At 42.0% G+C, this 9,170-nt stretch overlaps 1 pseudogene; it reads left to right on the top strand.

Moving 5' to 3' along the window:
- Positions 1-333: 333 nt before the first annotated feature.
- Positions 334-6,884, top strand: LOC120158810 (annotated as a pseudogene).
- Positions 6,885-9,170: the final 2,286 nt, after the last annotated feature.

The raw sequence follows: 9,170 nt of genomic DNA on the forward strand, positions 1-9,170 counted from the left end.
GCCCATGAGCAAACAAGTGAAGAACCACTTTACCCCCCAGGGTTTACCCCGGTACAGTCTCCGAATATCCAAGGAACATCTGTCCATACCAAAGTACACATAAATCCTGACGGCATTGCAGTGAATCCGCAACCTGGATCTTGTTCGCATCCCGAAGAAAGCCCATATCACCAGGTCCCGGACCTTGATGAAGAAGCAAAGAAGAGCGAAAACAAGTTGTTGCAGGAGCAATATAAGCAGCTAGCAAATGAAGTACAAGCTATGAAAGAAGATACCAGCTTGTATGGTCTCGACGCTAAGGAACTGAGTTTAGTTCCTGATCTGGTCCTACCTCCCAAGTTCAAAACCCCTGACTTCGAGAAATATGACGGTACCCAATGCCCTTCTGCCCATATCACAATGTTCTGCAGGAAAATGACTGGTTACGTAGGGGATGACCAGCTGTTGATCCACTGTTTCCAGGAAAGCTTAGTAGGCTCAGCATTGCGATGGTATAATCAACTAAGGAGAGTTGATGTCAGGACATGGAAAGACCTGGCCAAATCTTTTCTCGACCAGTATAAGCATGTGAAGGACGTCAGGCCTAACAGAATGGTGCTGCAAGCAATGGAGAAGAAGCATAGTGAAAGTTTCAGACAATATGCTCAGAGGTGGAGAGAGGTAGTAGTACAAGTCCACCCACCGTTGGTAGAGGAAGAAACGAACCTACTTTTTGTTAATACCTTGAAGGCTCCATTTTTCTCACATTTTGTTGGTAATCCTTCTCGAAGTTTTGCTGATATAGTTACGGCGGGAGAAATGATTGAAATGGCGATCAAAAGCGGGAAGCTTGAGGGAGGAGATTCCAGCAAGAAACAACCGATGAGGAAGAAGGAAAACGAAGTCAACAAAATAAGGCAGTATGATTCCCATAATATCACAGTGTCCCGACCACAGGGAACGGTAGCATCACCCCAAATTGACAATAGGCAAGGGGCAAGAGATCCAAGGAGAGAGAGGCCTCAATTTGATCCGATTCCCATGACTTATAAGGAGTTATTCCACGAATTATATGATCGACATGTAGTCTCACCTTATCATGTGGACCCTATACAACCCCCGTATCCCAAGTGGTATGATGCTAGTGCTAAGTGCGAATACCATGCAGGGGTTTCCGGACATTCTATTGAAAATTGTCCCGCTTTCAAAAAGGTCATCCAAACTCTGAGAAGAAGAAACATCATCAATTTTGGTGACAGTGAACAGCCAAACATAGCCCAGAATCCATTGCCAAACCATGCAGGAGCCGGGATTAATGCAGTCGCTGAAGAGAAAGGAAAAACGACTGTAAAAAAATGTTAGGGAGGTGATGTCACCCATGTCTTAGGTGTGGTGCCAAATGGTCAAGGTAGGACTATTAAAGACTAATCTGCCACGTGAACATTACAATAATGAAGAGATGTGCCACTACCATAACTGCACAAAACACAGTATACAACAGTGTTCTGATTTCTTAGGGCTGGTACAAGAGATGATGGATAGTAAGGAAATCGAGTTCTTCAAAGAAGGGGTTGAGAAAGAAGAAGCGAAAGTTTACGCCTCTGAGGGATCATCCAAAGAGGTCTATAGTGCTAGTTGTCCCCTCGTCATTACTCCCAAGAATCGAGTGGCTGAGAAGGTAGCTCCAAAGGTGATTATTACACCTCCCTCTCCGTTCCTGTACAAAGACAATAAACAGGTACCCTGGAGATATACTTGTCAAATAGGAGAGGTGACAAAACAACAGGAAGAGGTAGATGAAGTGGGACACATGACCAGGAGTGGTAGATGTTATCACAAAGAACCTGAGAAAAAGATTGCTGTCGAGAAAGGAAAAAATATCGATGTGCAGATAAGAGAAGATGAACCCATCGTCAATGAGCCAGTAACGGAGAATGAAGTGATGGAATTTTTAAAATTTTTGAAACATAGTGAATACAGTATTGTTGAGCAATTGCACAAGCTGCCTGCCCGTATTTCTGTCCTATCACTTCTTCTGAGTTCAGAGGCTCATCGCAACGCCCTGTTAAAAGTTTTAAACCAAACATTTGTCCCGAAGGAGATACCCACAGAAAAGCTGGACCGACTAGTTGCCAACATCCAGGCCGATAATTTTTTATCTTTTTCTGAGGACGGGATCCCTTCTGGGATGATTGGCAATCATAAGGCCCTACACATCACAGTTAGGTGCAAAGGGCATGTTCTATCCAGAGTACTGATAGATAACGGTTCGGCGTTAAATGTGATGCCCTTGGTGACCCTGAAAAATTTGCCAGTGGACAGCACCCTGATGAGAAGCTGTCAAAGTGTGGTTCGAGCTTTTGATGGAACGAAGAGAGAAGTTCTAGGCAAGATTGATATCCCTTTGACTATTGGCCCGGCGATATACGAAGTGGAGTTTCTTGTGATGGACATCATGCCTACATACAACTGTTTATTGGGAAGGCCCTGGATTCATCAGGCCGGTGCGGTTCCGTCAACGTTGCACCAAAGGATAAAATTTGCAATGGATGGGAGGCTTATATGCATTCATGCTGAGGAAGACATTATTGCTTCGGTTTCTACTACTGCTCCATACGTTGAAGTGGAAGAGCAAGCTGTTGAATGTTCTTTCAGATCGTTGGAATACGTCAATGCCATGTTTGTGGCATAAGGAAAGAAGATCCCGAAGCCTAGATTGTCAAACTGCACCAAAATGGGGCTTAAGCTGACTCTTGGAAGAGGAGAAAAAACTGGCAAAGGGTTTGGACGTCGGTTGCAAGGACTGGCGGGCCCAATCTACCCTGTAACTAAAAGAGATAGGTTCGGTTTAGGGTATTAGCCAACTTTAAAAGAAAAAATGAGAAGCATCAAGAAGATTCAGGAATTGAGAAAGGCAAGATTGACTGGTGAGGACCCAAGCTGGGAGCCCATGACATTCCCGCCATTGAGCAGCATTTTCGTATCAGGAGGATATATGTTTCAAGGGACTTTGGAAAGCAGTAAATGGATAGTTGAGAATGCCTTGGAGGACTTGGGCATTAATGTCATAACCAATGAGGAGTTCAAAGAAATGAGAGCTATGGGCATCTACCCTGCGCCACTGGGCTTTGTGTTGAACAACTGGACTGCGGATGAATTGCCTGTAGTTTACAAATCTTTTGCAGAGTAATACACTAGAACTCTTCCCTATTGTTCATACCCTGGGACAGTAGGTGATTTGATGTAAAGGGTTAAGTTGTGTGTCTTTACTTGCTTTCAATAAAAGATGTGTCTTGTTAATTCCCAAATGGCAAACATTTCCTCATGCATTTTTGTTTGAATATACACATATATTATTTCTTTCTATTTGTTTATATGGGAAAAGATTCTCCCATATGTATATATGTATATATGTATATATATCTTCTTTTTCGTTATCCTTTCAGGAACTCAGATATCAATAATACGAATGCTAATGACTCTGACCCGGAGATTGATTTCGAGATGCCCATATGTCAAGGGGAAATCGAAGGTTGTGATGATGATGAGGGATGTGAACCACCCTCATAATTACTAAAGATGGTGGAACAAGAAGATGAGCAGATCCTGCCTCACGAAGAGCTTACAGAGATCTTGAACCTGGGTACAGATGAGGATAGAAAGGAAATAAAGATTGGTACCACCCTGTCTACTGAAGGGAGGCAAAGCTTGATAGAATTACTTCAAGAGTTCAAGGATGTATTTGCTTGGTCATACAAGGACATGCCAGGGCTGGATACAGAATTGGTTGTCCATAAATTACCAATAAAGCCTGATTGCAAGCCCGTACAACAGAAACTGAGAATAATGAGACCCGAGATGCTGCTCAAGATTAAAGAAGAAGTGAAGAAACAATTTGATGCTGGGTTTCTCACAGTGGCCAAATATCCTGAGTGGGTAGCAAATATTGTCCCAGTACCAAAGAAGGATGGGAAGGTACGAATGTGTGTCGACTATAGAGATCTGAATAGAGCTAGTCCAAAGGATAATTTTCCTTTGCCACATATAGATACGTTAGTAGACAATACTGCTGGAAATTCCTTATTCTCATTTATGGATGGTTTCTCTGGCTATAATCAAATTAAAATGTACCCTGAAGATATGGAGAAAACAACATTTATCACTATGTGGGGAACGTTTTGCTATAAAGTCATGCCGTTTGGATTAAAGAATGCAGGGGCAACCTATCAGAGGGCCATGGTGACGTTGTTTCATGACATGATGCATAAAGAAATTGAAGTCTATGTCGATGATATGATTGTCAAAGCCAAGACGGAGGAGGAACATGTCGAGAATTTGAGGAAGCTCTTTCAAAGATTAAAGAAGTGCCAACTAAAACTTAACCCAAATAAGTGTACTTTTGGGGTGACATCGGGAAAACTGTTGGGATTCGTAGTGAGCCGAAAGGGAATCGAAATAGATCCCGATAAAGTAAAAGCCATTCAAGATTTGCCAGCCCCAAGAACACAGAAAGAGGTTCGAGGATTTTTGGGGAGATTAAATTACATCGCTCGGTTTATCTCGCAGCTGACCGAAAGATGTGATCCCATATTCCGCCTTCTTCGTAAGAATGATTCAGGAGAATGGAGTGAAGATTGTCGAGAGGCTTTTGAGGCAGTAAAGAGATATCTTTCGAATACTCCGATCCTAGCGCCACCTATCCCAGGAAAGCCTTTAATTCTTTACTTGTCCGTTTATGACAATTCAATGGGATGTGTGTTGGGGCAACATGATCAAACTGAGAAGAGGGAGAGGGCTATCTACTATCTCAGTAAGAAGTTCACTGAGTGTGAGGCCAGATACTCACCAATTGAAAAATTGTGTTGCGCTTTAGTGTGGGCTACCAGAAGACTTAGACAGTATATGTTGTATCATACTACCTGGCTCATATCTAAGCTGGATCCTTTAAAGTATCTAATGGGGGTACCTGCATTGTCTGGAAGGTTAGCCCGTTGGCAAATCCTGTTGTCCGAAGTTGATATCCAGTATGTAAGCCAGAAGGCAGTTAAAGGGAGCGCCATAGCAGAATTCATTGCGAGTAGGGCTTCAGAAGAATATGAACAGTTGAACTTCGATTTCTCGGATGAGGATTTAATGGCTATCTCGGAGGAAGAAACAATTGCTCTTGCCGGTAAATACTGGAAGATGAACTTTGATGGTGCTTCAAACGCCTTGGGGCATGGGATTGGGGCAATCTTGGTCTCACCAAGTAAAGAACATTATCCTTTTACCAGTCGGCTCAATTTTGATTGTACAAACAATATGGCTGAATATGAGGCTTGTGTTATGGGTCTTAGAGCAGCTATTGAACTCAAAGCAAAAATGCTGAGGGTATATGGGGATTCAGCTTTGGTAATTTACCAACTCAGAGGTGAATGGGAAACCAAAGATCCCAAACTTGTGGAATATCGTAAATTAGTTCTGGGACTTATTGAAGAATTTGAAGAAGTGACTTTCAATTACCTCCCCAGAGAAGAAAATCAAATGGCGGACGCCTTGGCTACTTTGGCAGCGGCCTTTAAGATGAACGAGCATTAAAATATGATGCCTATTGAGATGAAGGCTTATGAGTATCCACCCACTGCTTTAACATTGAAGAAGAAGATGATGAAGGACCTTGGTACTATGATATCCTCCAGTATATAAGATATCAAAGTTACCCCGAACAGGCAACTGAGAATGACAAAAGGACCATTAGAAGAATGGCAGCAGGGTATGTGCTTAATGGTGAGATCTTATATAAGAAAAGCATGGATCAGGTCATATTAAGGTGTGTGGACACTAAAGAAGCGAAAATGATTCTTGAAGAAGTACATGAAGGAATATGTGGCACCCATGCTAATGGGCATGTAATGGCCAGGCATATTATGAGATTTGGGTATTATTGGTCAACTATGGAAACTGATTGCATCAATTATGCCCGAAAGTGTCACAAGTGTCAGATTTATGGGGATAGAATGCACACCCCTCCTCATCCGTTGCATGTGATGACAGCTCCGTGGCCGTTTTCTATGTGGGGCATGGATGTTATTGGGCAAATTTTTCCAAAAGCGTCAAATGGTCATCGCTTCATTCTGGTAGCAATAGATTACTTCACCAAGTGGGTAGAAGCAGCTTCCTATGCAAGTGTTACCCAGTCAACGATATTTAGGTTCTTGAAGAAAGAAATCATCTGCCGATATGGCTTACCAGAGAGAATTATCTCTGACAATGCGTTGAACTTAAACAACAAGATGATGAAATCTGTATGTGAGCAATTCAAAATAAAGCATCATAATTCCACGGTTTATCGCCCAAAGATGAATGGGGCAGTGGAGGCGGCTAATAAGAACATTAAGAGGATTATAGAGAAGATGACTGAAACTTATAAAGATTGGCATGAGAAGTTGCCATTTGCTCTGTTTGCCTATCGGACTTCTGTACGGACGTCTACTGGGGCAACTCCGTTTTCTCTAGTTTATGGGATGGAAGCTGTCCTCCCTATTGAAGTGGAAATTCCCTCGCTCCGGGTTTTATCAGAGGTGAAGCTAAATGAGGCAGAATGGGTACAGGCCAGATATGACCAATTGAATCTGATTGAAGAAAAGAGATTGAAGGCTATTTGTCACGGTCAGATATACCAGAAGCGGATGATACGAGCACATGATAAGAAAGTTCGCCCTCGAGAAATCCACGAAGGAGATTTGGCGCTCAGGAGGATATTGCCCATTCAAAAAGATTTCCGAGGGAAATGGATGCCCAAGTGGGAAGGACCCTATGTTGTCAAGAAAGTTTTCTCTGGGGGAGCTCTGGTCTTAACTGAGATGGATGGGTCTGAATTACCTCATCCAGTGAATTCTGACGCAGTTAAGAAGTATTTTGCTTGAAGAAAAAAGAAGAAGAAAAAATGAGTAAAAATGAAAAAATAAAAAAATAAAAAAATAAAACATGAAAAAATGGAAAAAAAGAAGGGTTCAAGATGAAAACTCGAAAAGGGCGTCTTGAAACCAAAGGAGCTCTCGAGTCGAAAACCCGCAAAGGGCGACTTGAGTTTTAAATTCAGAGTTCATGCATGGTGGATAATCTGAATTGTTTTTGAAAGTAGGAAGAGCTCCTGACATGGGTAACGACAATGGCAGTTGGGATTGAGACCAAAGATTAATGGGAGATTTTGGGGTTCAGAAAGAGCTTCGCACTCTTAGGTGTCATCACAATTTCGGAGATCCTTTTCACAGAAGCTACACTCGAGTCATTCTGACGGCCAGTTCAAAAGCATTTGTGTTATTGATATTTGAAGACACCTATCCTTTGGTTCTTTTCCGATTAAAAGTTTGTCATGTAGTTGCCTAAAAATTCTTCGCATTTATATAAATAAAGAGATATTTTCCCTTCTTAATTTCCCTTTTACAAGCATCTAATTTTGAAAAAGTTAAAACGTATAGCTTAACTTGTGGTACATGAGATCATTTTGTATTATTATGCAAAAGGTTTTGGAAATGCAGGTATTCTGAAGCTAGTAATGGTTTTACCCATAAGCTTGTAGGGTTGTGAAAAGCTAAAACTTTGGAATTCATAGACAATCTTAGCCATTAATGGATGACCCAAGGATGTTGTCATTTATCAAGAAGATTGGTCAGGGGTACTAGCAGGCCTCAAGAAAGAAAGAAGTCAAAGTCTTGTCAAGCCAAAAGTTATAGTATTGAGAGTATCAAATGGGGTGAATGGGTGAAATGCTCTATGCCCAAAGCGAAACCGAGTTCCATTGAAATCAAAGGGGATAGTATTCTTTCGAAGAAGAAAGTGCATTAAATTTCATAATTGCATACATCGTAGGCATGAATAGGATCATGACATTGCATGATTATTTTAAATGTTTGCAGATTTCCCAACAATTATTGAAGATTGTTCGAGTCTCATACTCTCTGAAGAAATAGGGAGCAGACGCAATTGATGAAGATTGTGGGTCTTATACTCCCTGAAGAAATAGGGGGGCAGACGCAATTGATGAAGATTGTGGGTCTTATACTCTCTGAAGATATAGGGGGCAGACACAATCGTTGAAGATCGTTCGAGTCTTATACTCTCTAAAGAAATAGGGGGCAGACGCGATTGTTGAAGATTGTTCGAGTCTCATACTCTCTGAAGAAATAGGGAGCAGACACGATTGTTGAAGATATTCGAGTTCTATTCTCCCTGAAGAAAGAGGGAGCGAACCCGTTTGAAGAAGATGTTCGAGTTCTATACTCCCTGAAGAAAGAGGGAGCGAACCAGTTAGCAGAAGATTCTTGAGTTCTATACTCCCTGAAACAATAGGGAGCGAACCCGTTAGCAGAAGATTATTCGAGTTCTATACTCCCTGAAACAATAGGGAGCGAACCCGTCCCCAGAAGATTCTTCAAGTTCTATGTTCCCTGAAACGATAGGGAGCGAACCCGATTTTGAAGAATTTTTCAAGTCTCACTTATCCTGAAGTTGTAGTGAAGCGGATTAATCTTTTGAATTTTTCACGACTGGACAAATTTGACCATCCATTGATCTTTGCTCTATTCTCATTCCACGACAATGAACAAAGAGGGGCAGCTGTAGACGCTCAATTTGTCCGGGGTGTTATTCGTGTTTAATCGGGTTTTATTATTGTTTTTATTGCAATTTCGGTTATTAGCATAAGTTTGGTATTTTGTAGGTATTAATATATATATATATATATATATATATATATATATATATGCAAACAATTAAAAATTAAAACATGCACTAAAATTTTATTATTATTGTGACAGGCCAATGTTAACCCCAAATAAGACAGACCAAATTGACCCAAGCCAAAGCTACAAGCCCGGGGCTCGATAGCCCAGTGTTTCAAACCCATTTTTAGAGACCCTAAACCCGTTAGGGTTTTCCTATCCCAGCTTCCAGCGCCGCAACATGAAGGCCGTTGGATCTGTCATCAGGATTCAACGGCTCACGACGTCCCAAGCATCCCCAGCCAGCGTGCGCAGATGCTCCCAGAACTCCAAGACAGTGCGCGAACCAGCCAGCTGCAGTCTCACGTGAAGCCAACCCTGCTGCCATGCCCAGCTCCGCCTTCCACGTCCAGATCGAGCCTCTGTCGACCGTTCGTCTCCACCAGTCAGCTTCCACCGACTGCGCAGACTCACAAAGTCCTCCCTGAA

This window comes from Hibiscus syriacus, unplaced genomic scaffold (genome assembly GCF_006381635.1).
Source record: "Hibiscus syriacus cultivar Baekdansim isolate YM2019G1 unplaced genomic scaffold, ASM638163v2 tig00111330_pilon, whole genome shotgun sequence".
NCBI lineage: Eukaryota > Viridiplantae > Streptophyta > Magnoliopsida > Malvales > Malvaceae > Hibiscus > Hibiscus syriacus.